Below are 13,745 nucleotides of genomic sequence, written 5' to 3' on the forward strand. Positions count from 1 at the left end.
CCTGGAAGCAATTCTTGGTGTTATCTTAAGCAAGGCAATTCCTTTCTCCTAACTTTTTACAGGTTAAGATGGGATTAATAGCCCAGGGGAAGCACGACCCAGGAGGGTTTCAGAGGGACGGCCTCCGTGCCAACTGCTGCCTGAATCTTGATGGGATCTTGAAGGAGATTGCTGATTCTGCCCCTGTGACATCCTGGTGTCCCAGCTCTGTGTCATTGCAATTTTGATGGGGCCTTATAAAAACCCTGAATTGCAACAGGGTGAAGGGCAGTCCCGAGTTTGGAAGCACCTGCTGATCTCAGAACACATGCCACTGTAAGGCAGGGTGAGTGTGTGTATGAAGTCCCATGGGTTTGTAATCCTCTTGACTTCAAGTCCAAGCAGGCGCAGTATGCCAGCGGACAGCTGAAGAGCCCTAGATCACGCCTCAGCCCCACCTTCCCTCTCCAAGATGCAGAGCCCTGGTAGCTGGAGCCCTCGGTCAGCTGTGGGGCGAGTGGCCTGGAGCATCCTGTGTGGGCACCGCTGGAGGGTGCCGGGGTGAGGGTAGGGACTCCGGATCCACGCTGTCTGGGGTAAGTCCTAGCCCTGCCACTGATGAGCTTTGTGCCAAGTTACACAGTGACACCACCCATTTTCAGTTTTCCCATCCATTACATGGGATGGTGATAACAGCCCATATGCACACAGTGGGTTGAGTGGATCATTACGTGTAAAGTGCTTAACATGGCACCTGGCACGCGGCAGGCTCTGTGTGTGTGTTTCCTTTAATCATGGCCAAATTGGATTTGATACCCAGGACAAGCCCTACAGTCTTTTTTTTAAATTAATTAAGTTATTTTTTGGCTACGTAGGGTCTTCGTCACTGCGCGCAGACTTTCTCTAGTTGCGGCGAGCAGGGACTACCCTTCGTTTTGGTGCACGGGCTTCTCATTGCGGTGGCTTCTCTTGTTGTGGAGCACAGGCTCTAGGTGCGTGGGCTTCAGTAGTTGCAGCATGTGGGTTCAGTAGCTGCAGTACGCAGGCCCTAGAGCACGTGGGCTTCAGTAGTTGCGGCGTGTGGGCTCAGTAGTTGTAGTGTGCGGGCTCTACGGCATGCAGGCTCAGTAGTTGTGGCTCGCAGGCTTCAGTAGTTGAGGCACGTGGGCTTCAGTAGCTGTGGCTCATGGGCTCTAGAGCGCAGGCTCAATAGTTGTGGCACAGGGGCTTAGCTGCTCCGTGGCATGTGGGATCTTCCCAGACAAGGGATCGAACCTGTGTCCCCTGCATTGGCAGGCGGATTCTTAATCACGGCGCCACCAGGGAAGTCCAGCCCTACAGTCTTTAAACAGGGACCCCAGGGAGGGATAAGAACTGGGACTGGCTCGGAGAGGCCTGGGCCAGAGGCTTTCCCCACAACTCAGAATAATCTCCGTGCCTGTGTGGGGATGTGGGAAGGAGGCAGGGGGGCCAGTTTGGGGTCCACGTGGCTTCCACACAACAGAAATGCCCTCTTTGAAGAGCTTGGTCCTCCTCAAATATCCACCTTTCCAAAGCAGGGATTTCTTGCATCATGGGGTACATGAGGAAGCTCTACTCTGAAGGGAGCAGGGCGAAGGGCACCTTCAGTGGCAGGCTGATCAAATTCTTGGAGAAAACTGCCCACTTATTTGAAAAGCTTGACACCTGCTTAGTGAGAAAACCAAAAGGGAGCCAGGAGCCGGCTTCCATTGCTGGAAAACCCATCTGGGCCACCCTAAACTGATTTTGTGGGTAAATAAGGACATTTTAAAATGAAACTGAAAGTTACTCTCAAGTATATTTATTTAAATCTAAAAACCATTGCAATTTGTTACCTACCATCATCTGTTTAAAAGTACTTTCAAACAAGTTCTTCTTTATTCCTTTTTCACCACAGAATTTTATACGGATTTAATATATTTCAGTCCTTTAAAGTTTTGCTGCCCACCCAATCAAACTGTGCCACAAAAACATACACATTTTGACAAATAGAAGGTCTAACCAATTTTCTGTGATCATAAAGCTCTAAGTATTAAAAAATTTCTTCAGGATTGAACTAACATTACAATTACTATATAAATAGCATAAATATGTATTTTGCTAATTATTAAAAAGATAAAATTCTTTTGGAAAAATTTCATTTTATTAAATAACTGTTTTTTTTTTCTCTCTCTCTAATTGAATTGTATGTCTCTGGATGAACAGTACTTATTGCCAGAATGAGACGGGCTTTAGAATCAATTATCATCCTATTTTTCATTTTTATAGATGTAACCTCATTCACATAAGTAAGTGGATAGAAGTACAAAGAGTTTTTATAGCTATTAAATATAAATATCTATAGCTATAGATATCTTAATTCTTTGAACTTAGCAATATGCCAAAAATTACCCAGTAGTTTATGATCAGAACTTAATTTTTAGAATCCATTTGCTGACAAATAAATTGGGCTCTCTTTCAATTTTGTTGCAAGCAAAGAATTGGAAACCACTGACTTGCAAAAAGATTTGTTATTCAGTTATTAGAGTCATTCACTTTTGTACTTTCTGGTATGTATTCCAGAAAGGCCTTCCAAGATTTGTCAAATGATTATTCTTTGTACCTGTTATTTTTCAATTTAGAGGCACCTTGTGTAACCTGAAATACTCAAAAGTGCTGGGAAATTTTAAAATATTGTTAAATGCAACATTATCTCTGATAATACATTTTAAAAAATAAGTGCCTTTATCTTATGACCTCCCTTAAATATGTTTGCATCAAAACCTTGAAGCTGTAGACTTATTCAATTTAGAAAAATGTATCCATCATTTAACATAATTAGCTAAGCTGATCCTTGTTTTCAAGTTAATTGGCCCTATCAGGCTTATTTGCTCACCGGAAATGTCTGATTTCATTTTTCAGTCCTAATAGATGTGGTAATGCATGTCCAGTAATAGCCATCTCCCTTCCGCGTTCTAGGACGGAGAGATGCTGGCAGGAAGTCGCGCTGTAGTTTGCTGCAGGAATGGAACGTATGGAGACAACCTCTGGAGCAAGGCACTGTTTGCCAACAAGGAGGGAAGGGAAAAGGCAGGTTATTACATGAAAAATATTTCACACGGACCCTTTGGTGCCCCAGAATAAAAACTCGCCCTGGCTGTGCAACCAGAGTGGTGAGATTCTGGGTCTGTGAGAGACGTGCCCTCTGATAAAGTAGAAGAGGGGATTGTGGGCGTTGAGAACTGGTAGATCATAGGTCAGGTCTCAGGCTGATTGATTTTAGGTGAAAGGATCAATACAGATGCATATTTTTACCCTGAGGATCTGGAAATGGATTCCCTGAGAGCCAGTGGTGTGCAGACTTCAGAGTGCCTCCAATACACCTGGAGTGTCTGTGAAAACACAGATTGCTGGGCCACACCCCACAGTTTATGACTTAGTAGGTCTGGGGTGAGACCTGAGAATCTGCATGGCTAACAAGGTTCCAGGTGAGGCTGATGCTGCCAGTCTGGGGACCACAGTTTGCGAGCCCTGCTTAGAGCTTTCCCTGCAGCCACGCCCCTTGGAAAATCTTGCAGTAGGAAGGACACTGTCGACTTTTCTATGTCTTGCAGGGGTTGATCCAAGTTTTAGAGAGATCCCTTTAAGAAAAATAATATAAAGTTATGAAAGTGAATGTAAAAGTGAATATGTATTTAGGATGAGAAGTCTAGCAAATCACAACTATTAAAACGCTAACAAATAATAACAAAAATTCATAAAAATTACAATGTTTTAATTAAAATTATCTGATTCAGCTCTTTTGGTTACATAACCTTTGCTTACTCTCTGTACTTACATTCACATTAATATGTAAATTAATGTATGTAATTTTGTGGCTCACATTTGTACGCCCCTCTCCTAACACACACCCTCAACCCTCTGGTTACGGAACCTCAGCTTCCTGGCAGCCAGAGCAAAGAGGGAAAGTAGTTGGGTTCTTGGCCTCTTGTTATCTAACCAAGCTGAGCCTACTTCTTCAACAGGAGACATGTGGTTCTGAGGCAGACGAGTTTATGTGGATTTATATAGGGGATATTCCACTATACTCCTGATTGCATTTTATAAAAACTACTAAGATAGCAGCAGCCAGCATTTACTGCTTACATTTTCTGCCTCAAACATAGCAAGCTTTTCCCATGCATTATCTCAGTGAACACTCAGACTAAGCCAATGGGAGAGGGTCCATCATTACTCCCATTCTGCACACGAGGAAACAGGTTCAGAGAAGTGGAGGATCAGTCCGAGGTCACCCAGCCAGTAGGTGGCTTCGGCATCCAGATCTTAAACCCTAGCTGTATCATTCCGGTTGGCTTTCTGGATCCGCAGATACAGAGGGACAACTTCACTGTGATGTTTTATATAAGGGACTGGAGCGTCATCAGGTTTTGGCATCCTTGGGGGTCCTGTAACCAATCCCCCACAGAAACCGAGGGATGACTGTATATTCATGGGGGCAGTTTCTTGGATTGGCTTCCTGTCAGTTGACTAATATTGAATGGTGGTCTATAGTTTTTTTAATGAGCTGATAAAAATCTTCAGATAAAAATTATATAGTGATTGAATTTATAAAACAGATGATCCCACATACAGACAAACAACCCAGAACTCGTAGCTCTGGTGAAGTAGGGGTGGTAACAGGGACTCTCCCCACTTGGCATGTACACCCTAACTTCCCTGCTTCCCTAGCCAGGCCAGATTTACAAGATCCAGGGTCCCCTGGAAACCACTGAGACAGCTGCTTGCTCTGCCTTCTTCCCTAGTACGGTGGTTTTATTTTTCAGGGTTTTAATATGTTCTGTGGTCTGTATCCCGACCCCCCGACCCCCAAAAGGCCTCAGCCTCAACCACCACTCTCCGTTGCCTGTGTCTCCTCAGCAGGAGGGCTTCAGAGTTCTAAGACATGATTTAGATTATCAACATCATTGCCGCCACAGTGTGTAAGCCTGGTTCTGGGGCAAGAGGGAGATACAGAAGCACAGGCTTCTGCCACTCAAGTGCCCAAGGGAAAACGACTCACCTTCAGTTTACACAAGAGTAGGGTTGCTGTCAGAAATGCATGAAGTCAGGACTCAGCTACTTACTAGCGAAATGCAAAGGCAAACTACTGCACACCCTTGAGTTCTGCAAAAATTAATGCCAAGGATGGTAAGGATGTGAGTGAAGGGGGCATCTTCACGCCGCTGGGGGGATTGCAAACACACCGCTGGGGGGAATGCAAACTTGCAGAACCACTCTGGGGACGAGTTTGGCCTCACCCAGCGGAGTCGGATGTGCCCTTGGCTCAGCAGGTTGTGCAGTGCACGCTCGGGTTGCCATGGAATTGTGCAGTGGGCTGGGCCCGGCAGTTCCACTCGTCAGCAGGCCATCTTTAGCAGGATCCGCAAACTATGGGACCATAGCCCGAATCTGGCCTGCCATCTGCTTTTGTTTTCTTTCGTAAAAATTTTGTTGCAGCACGGTTGTGTTATCTGTTGTGTTCTGTTGACATCTGGTCCTGGTTGCTTTCCTGATACAGTGGTGGAGTTGGATAGCTGCAAGAGACAGAGACTGACTGGCTTGTAAAGTCCCAAATATTTACTGTATGTTCGTTTACAGAAAACATGCTCCCACTTCCGGTCTGGAGGATTCCCTTGCATGTGGGAATCAGGTGACATATGAGACTGTTCATAGCAGCATTGTTTGCCTAAGTGAAAAACTGGAAAAGACCCAAACGTTCATCAAAACGAGTTGATTTGTATCAATACAATGGATTATTATAGAGCAGAGAAGCTCCATTTATGTGCAGTTCAAAAGCAACTCGAACTAAATGTATGCTTAGAAATACAAACACATGTGGAAAGCTGTAAAGAAAAACAAGGGAATGATTATCATAAAAGTTAGCCTAGGGGTCCTCCCTGGAGAGGATGTGCTTGGAGAGGCACACCGGGGTCCTGGCAATGCTCATTCTTAGTTGCATGAATGCTCACCTTATTTTTATTCTTTATGCGGTCCACATATTGTAGATGTTCTCAGTGTTTATGTCAAATTTCATCATAAATTCATTGTATGTGAAATTGGTTTCCCAAATCTTGAAATACAAGTCATAATTCAGTTCTGGTACAGCATAAAAGGCAAAATGTTCATCAAAATAGGGGAAAATAAAAGAATGTGCATCATTTGGTGGAGAAATCTACCAGGTATTTTGGTCCTCCCCCAAGCCTTTGAGTTCTGCTACACCTATGCCAGCATTAGTCTTTCCTTGCCTTTCATGGTCACAAACGAAGACGGTGGTTTGTGGTCAATGGGTTGCAGCCCAGTTTTGTTTTTTTTTCTTTTTAACTTTATTTTATATTGGAGTATAGTTGATTAACAATGTTGAGTGCGTTTCAGGTGTACAGCAAAGTGATTCAGTTATACATATACATGTATCCATTCTTTTTCAATCTTTTTTCCCATTTAGGTTGTTACATAATATGGAGCAGAGTTCCCTGTGCTATACAGTAGGTCCTTGTTGGTTATCCATTTTAAATATAGCAGTGTGTACATGTCACTCCCAAACTCCCTAACTATTCCTGCCCCCAGCTTTCCCCCGTAACCATAAGTTCCTTCTCTAAGTCTGTGAGTCTGTTTCTGTTTTGCAAATAAGTTCATTTGTATCATTTTTTTAAAATGCCGCCTATAAGCGATATTATACGACATTTCACTTTCTCTGTCTGATTTACTTCACTCAGTATGACAATCTCTAGGTCCATTCATGTTGTGAAGCCCAGTTTTGAATGGGCGTCCAGGAGGGAAAGCCTTTAAGTAGCGTGGCCCCGCTTTGACAGTGATGTTTGAAGGAAATGCAGTTGTATGCGCCACACAAAGCCAGTGAAACTCAACGCAACGCTGAATCTCAGAGCGTATCTCCCAAACGCCTGCTTCAGACCCACCTGGCTGATGGAGGGGTGCAGAGCGGGAAGGCTGGTGGCTGATAGGAGGAATCGAATTTTCATGGCCCCGAGGAAAGGCTCCCAAGTATAGCCTCAGGTTTTAGGCCTGAGCCTTCAAAACCCATCCACTCTGAAAAAGGGGCGTTTTTCTACCAAGGGGCTTCCAAAGATCCTGTGTGATTCACATTCTACAATATATAAATTGTTGTATGTACTGTTGACTTCCACAAGAGACCACTATTGCTTCACTTTTCCTAATGGTGCTTTTTAAAAAAGTATAGTTTTAGCCACCAGTGATACAGAAAATAATAGTGTTGGCATGTTTTAAACATAGCGTGGAAAAATGTCATTTCATGGTCCTTTGGAATCTTGTACTGAATTCTTGGCATGGGCTGCTCATTGAAATATGAGTGGTGGTGAAAATGACAATGAGGACACTGGGCATCTCTGTAGAGACTTCCTCCCAGGATCAAGCTCCTTCATATATATTATTCAGTTAAGACTTACGGTGCCGTGTGTCTTGGGGTTCCTGTTTTCCAGAGAGTATAGCTGGGGAAACACCATGAGTTGCAGAGTCAGGTGATGATACTTCAGAACAAGGGGAAGTAAGAACAGGGGAAATGCAGAAACGTCCAGACTGTTCTTTTGGAAGCACACCAGGCCTTCCTCAGTGTTCAGGTGGGTGGTTTGATTTTCATCTCAACTTGCTTTCAGCTTGATATGAAATTGGGCACGTACATTGTTCTAGAGAAAGCTTGGGAAGGGGGTCTCTCAGTGCCTTGGGAGTTTCCCAGATGACTGCTTCCTCGGACTGTCCTTCCTCACAGCCTCTCACAAGGAGCCTCAACTCTGGATATTAGAAGCTTCTGGGTCCCGTGGAACCTTACCTCCTAGAGCCTTCTGCGTCTCACTGCCCTGCCTTGTTTCCATTATCCTATTTGGCAGACAGAGGGCAGTATTTGGAGTCAAAACTGTGGGTTTGATTCTGGCTCCTTATTGCTGGGCGAGCTGGTAGTAAACCTCTCTGGGTCTCAGTTTCCTCATCTGTGAAGTGGGGCTAATTATACTCATCTCATAGGGCTTGGCAGGGATTCAAGAAACTGTGTGTATAGTGTATAAAGGGCCTGACACACAGTGGATGCATCTGCTTAGCAAATGCTTCTTCCGTTTCTTCCTCTCTTGCGCTTGATCAGCTGCTTCTGTGCTTATGGGCCCTAATTCTAAGAGAACTCAGAGAATACTTGTTACTGACCTAATTACGTTCAAGTACAACCCAGCAGTCCTTGGGGCAGTGGTTCTCACATTTAAATAAGAATCTCCTGTTCAATTTGGAGATGCCCGGCCAGGCGGGTCTTTGTGGGGATCTCCCTCAGGATGCAATGGCTGGCCGTTGGCCCTCCTGCCACCTCCAGCCCCAGTACCTGGCTGGGTAATCCAGATCGCCCTCACCAATATGGGTGTCATCCAATCCATGGCAGGCCTGATTAGAATGGAAGGGCAAAGTCACTCTCTGCTGAGTGAAGGCGTCCATCTTCCCCTGCCCTTGGACGCCAGGGCTGCTGGTTCTCAGGTCTTTATAAGTCACCTTCAGGGACTTAAACCACTGGCTCTCCTGGTTCTCAGGCCTTCAGACTGGGACTGGAACTACCCCACTGGCTTCCTGGGCCTCCAGCTTGCGGTCGGCAGATCGTGGGACGGCTCGGCTTCCATAACCAGGTGATGCCAATTCCTCACAATCAATCTCTTTCTATGTACCTTAAAAAAAAATCCCTTGGTATGATTGCTAAACAGTTCCTGAGTCAGAAGCTGCTTTTCAACTCTCTCCAGGGGGTTATGAGGTCGGTGGTCAGAGGATCACAGTTTGAGAACCACAACTCTGGGAGTTTGCTGGGGGGGGGACCCATCCCACGTCCTGCATCTCAAGGCTTCCCTTCAGGGACTGACTGATTAAAATTCTCCAATCTGGCTCTTCCAGGCAGCTCCCCGCTGTACTGTCCCGTAGACCCCGGGGCACTCGGTAGCTGCCGGCAACACTGGAAATACCATTAGATACACCATTCCTGCAGATGTCTTTGGCTGCAGGAAAGCTTGGTTCTCAAGCTGTGGTTCCCGAAGCAGCCCCTGCAGGCCTTGGAAACTTAGTCAAAATGCAAATTCGGCCCCGCCCCCAGGATTTAGGGACTGGGATCCCCTGGGGGTGGGGCCTGCCGTCTGTGCGTTAAGGGGACTCAGGTTGTGCAGTAAAGTGGCAGGTCGCCATCCCGGGAGGGCCAGTGAGGCTTCCTCCCAACCTGCTGGGACAGGCCCCCGCATCTGTCCAGTTCCTGCTGGAGGCCTGGGAGCTGGGGCTTGTCCTCCGCTCTCCTGAGTGCGCAGGTGCTGAGCGTTTGTTAAGCACCTACCAGCTGTACTGATTGATCATTTATTCTCCCCTCCGACATGCCCCATCACCTAAACCCTTTATTACTTCTGGTTGAGAGGCAGGTTTGCTGTTTCTGATTCATTCTTTCTTTTATTGAACAAATAAAATATTCAACAGCTATAACGTCCCAGGCGCTCTTCTGGGTACCGGGGATATACTGATAAGATTGTGCCTTTGCAGAAATAAGTAAATTTACGCTATGATGTCAAAGCGTGGTAGGAGCTTTGAGGGCAAAGTAGGGTAAGAGGATAGAATTTTGGGTGGGGGATGAAGTGGGAGAGGGGAGGAGAAGCTGTTTTTTTCTTGGAGGATATACAGGACTGTATTTTGCTGCCCTTTTAATCCTTGTTCTGGGAAGGGCACCCTGATCTTCATCCCTACTCATTTAAAGAGATTCCTCTCTCCTCACCCACGGTTTGCGGGTGGGGGGAGGCCTGTGACCAAAGTCTGGCCAGTCAGAGCGTTCATCTCCCTGCCCCCAACAGTGGATGCTTCAGCAGTGGGCTCCAAGCTACCCTAAGGAGACTGAGCCCTGAGGCTTTTCCGAGAAACTAGTGCAGAGAGAAAGAAGTTTAAAACCCCCTTTTAGTAACTGCTGAAGTTACTGAGCTGTGACGATTTTAGGCTTGGGGTTTTCAGAGGCTGCCACGCAGGATGAGCTTTCCTGAGAAACAAAGCCCACACAGAGAAAGTGCAGCTGAGAGGATGCAAGAGTCCTGATCATGTTGTTTGAGCCACTAGATCTAGCCATGCCTGAAGCCCTTACTCCTGGGATTTTTCAGTTGGATGAGCCAGTACTTTACTTTTTTGGCTAGAATCTCTTTCAGTCCCTTGAGTCATGATATCAAACTCGGGAAACATGGTTCAACTCCCGGCTCTGCCACTTTCAGGCTGATTGAGTCTTGACCTCTTCTGTTACAAGGGCTGGTGGAGAGAATTCCACAGGGGCAGAGAATTTGCCAGGTAGCTGCCATAGCCCTTGGCCCATAGTAGGACTTCAGTAAGGGTTGGCTGGATTGCAGAGAATAAGTAGCTGTCAAGCTAATTTCTTTTTACCTTAGCTTGTGTTCATATTTTGCGTTTCGGAAACACGTGACTGAATTCCCAATGGCGGGGTGAGCAGCTGTGCTATTTTTCATCTCTATTCTGACAGTCCAGATGGTACAGTGCAGTCCTTCCCTCTTCCCACACCCCCCAAAGATGCACAAGCTTGCCAAGGAGAGACATGTTTCTTTTTCTCAATGAAATACAATTACAGGGAATTCATGGCATTGATGATATTCATTGTCTCAAATTACACTGTTTCCTGGTGCTGGGTTGAGAGCTATATACTAAAGTACTGATAAGGATATTCTCTTTCTAACCCAAACGGTATGCAGATAGATGACACCTTCTAAGGGCAATAATTTCTCTTTTCTCAGAATTATGAGAAATCAGTCATTCTGAGGCTAATCTACATTGCATGTACTCTTCACACATCCATCAATTTCAAAATAGATTTCAATGAGCAAAGAAGTAAAATTCTCTCAGCCCAGACAGCGAGGTGGTTTGATTTTAATAATATGCAAAGCAGGGGTGAGGGAGGTGAGGGAGAAGAATCTCCAGGCTTGGCCCAGGGTAAATGTGCCGGTAACTGGAGGAGATGGGAAGCATTTCCTCGAGCTGAGAACAGTCTGGGAGGGGAGCCGCTGGGGGTTGGGGAGCTGGAAAAGCTGTCTGGACCGACCAGTTCTTAGACTGGGAATCCTCCCGAGTAACAGAAAGAGGCCATTTGGAGCCCTTGGGGCTCTGCCACCACCATTATCATAGTTAACATCCATGTAGGGCAGCATTTCTCAACTTTTTCTTGCGTTATTGCCCCCCCCCCCCCACCAAGGAGCCTCTCAGACTTTTTTTTTCTGATCCTCTCCAGCCGCCCACAATGAAACTTTAGTACCACAGGTAGGCTGGATACCTGTTTATGTGCTATCTGTGTACCTGTGCTTTATGTATAAAAATAATATGATTTTGTTTGCCTCCAAGAACCATTCCGCTCTCTTGGCGATTTTGTTCGTATTAAGTATTCATGATCTAGGCTCGGTTCTGAGTGCCTCCCTATATTAGCTAATTTAATTCTGCTGCCACCTGAGGGCAGTTCTCTGAAGAAGGGCCAGCTGTGCATCTCTAGTGGCCAACGCTCTCGATGGTGCTTTGCGGGTGCAGAGTGGGGGTAGGAATGGGTGCCCCTCCCGGGAAGGAAGAGCTGAGTGGGGCTGCCACAGAGCCTCCTGCTGTCACCTTGCTGAGTACCTGTTTGGTTTATTTTCAGGAGTTTAAAAAGTCCCTCCTGGTCTTGGCTGAGGTTTGGTTCTGGGGATAACCTCAAGGTAGAGACCTGAGTCTCCTCTGGCTACTTAATCAGTACTTCCCTAATATTTGTCATCTTCAGTCTTGGTGTTTCCACAAGTGATCTTTCTAAATGTTTAATTCTTTCTTCACTGTCTGCATCTGCTTCTTCGTGTTCTCACTGGTGTCTGGCTCAGTGGAAACCATCAGGTCCTCAAAATCTCTGTTCCCTTGGCATTGCTGAGGGTGAAGGGAAAGGGCGAGTGAGCTCCCGGCTGCAGCCCTCTAGCTGTCAGAGGCGAAGCCGGCCACTTCCCTAGCGGCCCCTAGCGGTCCCCGTCTGCTGGTATTCACGACGCTGTGTAGTTCCCGCCCCGTGTGCGTGGGCTGGACGTAGGCGTCTCTCTGTAAGCTCACAGGGCTCCTTGGTGTAATCTGCTAGCGCAGCTCCTGAGCCCAGTGGGCGAATCACCAAGCACAGTGAGGAACTGTGACATTGCCTGCAAGGCCTTTTGCAGGGTGGGCACCTGTCAGCAGGTGCTTTGATTGAATGGAATATGGCAGAAATGGTGGCTGTCCCTTCCAAGTTTAGGTTATCAATGACTGTGACTTCTGTCTTGCTGGCAGTCCTTCTTGCCTTCTCACTTGCTTGCTCTGGCGTGCACTGCCCTGTGTGATGAGAAACTGAAGAAGGCCACTGGCTAACAGCTCATGAGGAGCTGCATCCTGCCAACAACCACCAGGGTGAGCTTGGAAGCTGGTTCTTCTCTAGCTGAGTCTTAAGATGACTACAGCCTTGTAAGGGAACCAGGGCCAGAGAACCCCATTAAGCCTCTCCCAAATTCCTGACACACACAAACTGTAATATAATAAAAAGTTTTAAAGTGTTTTAAAATGCTAAGTTTGTGGGTAATTTGTTACACAGCAGTATCTAACTAATACAAAAGTCCTGGGAGGTGGAAACTGAGGCAGAGCCTGTGTTGTGCTTCTGTGAAACTTAGTATTCTATGGTAATTATTTTCCGCAGCCATTAAAAACTAGTCATGAACATGGTTTTTCATAAATGCATCATATTTCATTTAGCCATTCTCCTATTGTTGGTTATTCTGATTGCCTTCATTATTTTCTATGGTGAATGATGCTACCAAGAGTTATATATAACCTTTGATCCACATCACTGTTCACTTCCTAGGATTTTTTTTCTAGAAGTGGAATTATTAGGACACAAATATGTTTATGATTTGGGGTATATATTGCTTGATTGCCCTCTGGAAGGCTTGTATCATTTTATAATCACACGAATAGAGTATGATCATACATCTATAAAGCTTATTCCAGACTGAAAATCTTTCTTTCTGTTTGATTAAGAAGGCTTTGTATTTATTTCTGGATATGCAGACTGTAGCTTGGCACCTGACATGTAGTAGGGCCCATTTAGAGATTAATAAGTGATGGGAAAGCCTTTGTGAGTGCCGGATAATCCTTGTTTCAAGATTCTTTGTTTCCAAGACTGTCAGCTCATTGGACATCTACTGCTCTTCAGTTTGTGACTTCTTTTTTCTTTTTTTATTAGTTAATTTATGTATTTTTGGCTGTGTTGGGTCCTTGTTGCCGCTCATGGGGTTTCTCTAGTTGTGGCAAGGGGGACTACTCTTCGTTGTGGTGCATGGACTTCTCATTGCGGTAGCTTCTCTTGTTGTGGAGCACGGGCTCTAAGCGTGTGGGCTTCAGTAGTTGTGGCACGCAGGCTCAGTAATTGTGGCTCGTGGGCTGTAGAGCACAGGCTCAGTAGTTGTGGCACACGGGCTTAGTTGCTCCGCGGCATGTGGGATCTTCCCGGACCAGGGCTCCAACCCGTGTCCCCTGCATTGGCAGGTGGATTCTTAACCACTGTGCCGCCAGGGAAGTCCCAGTTTGTGACTTCTGACCAAGTGGGTAGAAAAGTGCAGTGGTTCAGAATGCATGCATCAGAATCACCTGGAAGGCTTGTTAAAACACAGATTGCTGGGCCCCACTCCTAGGGATTCTGAATGAGCACATCTGGGATGGGGCCTAGGAGCCTCTGA

Source organism: Balaenoptera musculus, chromosome 11 (genome assembly GCF_009873245.2).
Source record: "Balaenoptera musculus isolate JJ_BM4_2016_0621 chromosome 11, mBalMus1.pri.v3, whole genome shotgun sequence".
Classification (NCBI taxonomy): Eukaryota; Metazoa; Chordata; class Mammalia; order Artiodactyla; family Balaenopteridae; genus Balaenoptera; species Balaenoptera musculus.